We start from the raw sequence: 3,505 nt of genomic DNA, 5'->3' as shown, positions 1-3,505 counted from the left end.
ACATCACATGCAATCAATATAAGTGATATGATATGGCCATCATCATCTTGTGCTTGTGATCTCCATCTCCGAAGCACCGTCATGATCACCATCGTCACCGGCGCGACACCTTGATCTCCATCGTAGCATCGTTGTCGTCTCGCCAATCTTATGCTTCTACGACTATCGCTACCGCTTAGTGATAAAGTAAAGCATTACAGGGCGATTGCATTGCATACAATAAAGCGACAACCATATGGCTCCTGCCAGTTGCCGATAACTCGGTTACAAAACATGATCATCTCATACAATAAAATTAGCATCATGTCTTGACCATATCACATCACAACATGCCCTGCAAAAACAAGTTAGACGTCCTCTACTTTGTTGTTGCAAGTTTTACGTGGCTGCTACGGGCTTAGCAAGAACCGTTCTTACCTACGCATCAAAACCACAACGATAGTTTGTCAAGTTGGTGCTGTTTTAACCTTCGCAAGGACCGGGCGTAGCCACACTCGGTTCAACTAAAGTTGGAGAAACTGACACCCGCCAGCCACCTGTGTGCAAAGCACGTCGGTAGAAGCAGTCTCGCGTAAGCGTACGCGTAATGTCGGTCCGGGCCGCTTCATCCAACAATACCGCTGAACCAAAGTATGACATGCTGGTAAGCAGTATGACTTATATCGCCCACAACTCACTTGTGTTCTACTCGTGCATATGACATCTACACACAAAACCTGGCTCGGATGCCACTGCTGGGGAACATAGTAATTTAAAAAAAATCCTACGCACACGCAAGATCATGGTGATGCATAGCAATGAGAGGGGAGAGTGTTGTCCACGTACCCTCGTAGACCGAAAGTGGAAGCGTTAGCACAACACGGTTGATGTAGTCGTACGTCTTCACGATCCGACCGATCAAGTACCGAACGCACGACACCTCCGAGTTCAGCACACGTTCAGCCCGATGACGTCCCTCGAACTCTGATCCAGCCGAGTGTTGAGGGAGAGTTTCGTCAGCACGACGGCGTGGTGACGATGATGATGTTCTACCGACACAGGGCTTCGCCTAAGCACCGCTACAGTATTATCGAGGTGGACTATGGTGGAGGGGGGCACCGCACACGGCTAAAAGATCAAACGATCAATTGTTGTGTCTCTAGGGTGCCCCCTGCCCCCATATATAAAGGAGCAAGGGGGGAGGTGCGGCCGGCCAGGAGGGGGCGCGCCAGGAGGAGTCCTCCCACCGGGAGTAGGACTCCCTCCCTTTTCCTTGTTGGATTAGGAGTGGAGGGGGAAAGAGGAGGGAGGGAGGAAGGAAAGGGGGGGCGTCGCCCCCCTCTCCTTGTCCTATTCGGACTAGGTGGGGAGGGGCGCGCGGCCCTGCCCTTCCCGCCTCTCCTCTTCTCCACTAAGGCCCACTATGGCCCATTAAGCCCCCGGGGTGTTCCGGTAACCCCTCGGTACTCCGGTAAAATCCCGATTTCACCCGGAACATTTCCGATATCCAAATATAGGCTTCCAATATATCAATCTTCATGTCTCGACCATTTCGAGACTCCTCGTCATGTTCGTGATCACATACGGGACTCTGAACAACCTTCGGTACATCAAAACTCATAAACTCATAATATAACCATCATCGAAACTTTAAGCGTGCGGACCCTACGGGTTCGAGAACTATGTAGACATGACCAAGACACGTCTCCGGTCAATAACCAATAGCGGAACCTGGATGCTCATATTGGCTCCCACATATTCTACGAAGATCTTTATCGGTTAGACCGCATAACAACATACGTTGTTGCCTTTGTCATCGATATGTTACTTGCCCGAGATTCGATCGTCGGTATCTCAATACCTAGTTCAATCTCGTTACCGGCAAGTCTCTTTACTCGTTCCGTAATACATCATCCGGCAACTAACTCATTAGTTGCAATGCTTGCAAGGCTTATAGTGATGTGCATTACCGAGTGGGCCCAGAGATACCTCTCCGACATTCGGAGTGACAAATCCTAATCTCGAAAGACGCCAACCCAACAAGTACCTTCGGAGACACCTGTAGAGCACCTTTATAATCACCCAGTTACGTTGTGACGTTTGGTGGCACACAAAGTGTTCCTCCGGTAAACGGGAGTTGCATAATCTCATAGTCATTGGAACATGTATAAGTCATGAAGAAAGCAATAGCAACATACTAAACGATCAAGTGCTAAGCTAACGGATTGGGTCAAGTCAATCACATCATTCTCCTAATGATGTGATCCCGTTAATCAAATGACAACTCATGTCAATGGCTAGGAAACATAACCATCTTTGATCAATGAGCTAGTCAAGTAGAGGCATACTAGTGACACTTTGTTTGTCTATGTATTCAGACAAGTATTATGTTTCCGGTTAATACAATTCTAGCATGAATAATAAACATTTATCATGATATAAGGAAATAATAATAACTTTATTATTGCCTCTAGGGCATATTTCCTTCACTCGAGACGGGGCAACGGGGTCACATCTTTCGTGAGTCTCTGCTTGTTACCGCGTGCTCCTAATCCACTACGATTTGGATATTTGATCCGAGGGGCCTCTGACCTGATAGCACTAACCACCACGTGGGCATAGTATGGGCGTTCTGCGTCGTATGCATCAGCCGAAGCTTAATAGACGTCAGGGACTGAGCGGCGTGCGCCGGGTTGGACTGCGTAAGCACTTGCCTTTTTGAAGGAGGTAGCTAGATCTGCTCACCGGCCGCCCTCGCAACGTGCAGGAGTTCCCGGGGCGATGGCCCATGACCCCCGGGGCCATAGGTTTATCCGGCATGCTGACCTCTCTATTAAGCCTAGGTCGGGTTGCGGCGTATTGTTTGTCCGAGGCTGGGCATGACCCAGGAAAGTGTCTCCAGCCGGAGTTAATCGAGCGTGGTGGGTAAGTTGGTGCACCCCTGCAGGGAAGAAAACATCTATCGATAGCCTGTCCTACAGTAACGGACACTTGGAGTTGTATCCCGATCGATACAACTAGAACTGGATACTTGAGATGAGACATGGATATGAGAAATGGATAGTATGGCTCTGGGATTGCTTTCTCGCAGGGAGTCGAGAAAGGATCTCTGGCCGAGGTTGATAACACTTCTACTACTTTACTTTATGCTACTCTACTCCCTCCTGTTGCTGCAAGATGGTGGTTTCCAGAAGACGCTAGTCTTCGATAGGCTAGGCTTTCCCCTTCTCTTCTGGCATTCTGCAGTCCAGTCCACAGATACAACCCTTTTCATTGATACCGATGCATATGTAGTGTAGATCCTTGCCTGCGAGTACTTTGGATGAGTACTCACGGTTGCTTTGCTCCCCCTTTCCCCCCTTCTTTCTTCTTTCTGGCTGATGCAAACAGATGGTGGAGCCCAGGATCCAGATGACCCCACCGACGACTGCTACTACCCCGAGGGTGCCGACTACCACGTGGAGACCGCCGACGACCAGGAGTAGTTAGGAGGCTCCCAGGCAGGAGTGTTGGGGAACGTAGTAAT

The sequence above is a fragment of the Triticum aestivum genome, chromosome 5D, assembly GCF_018294505.1.
Source record: "Triticum aestivum cultivar Chinese Spring chromosome 5D, IWGSC CS RefSeq v2.1, whole genome shotgun sequence".
Taxonomy (NCBI): domain Eukaryota; kingdom Viridiplantae; phylum Streptophyta; class Magnoliopsida; order Poales; family Poaceae; genus Triticum; species Triticum aestivum.
This window is presented reverse-complemented; position numbering follows the sequence as displayed.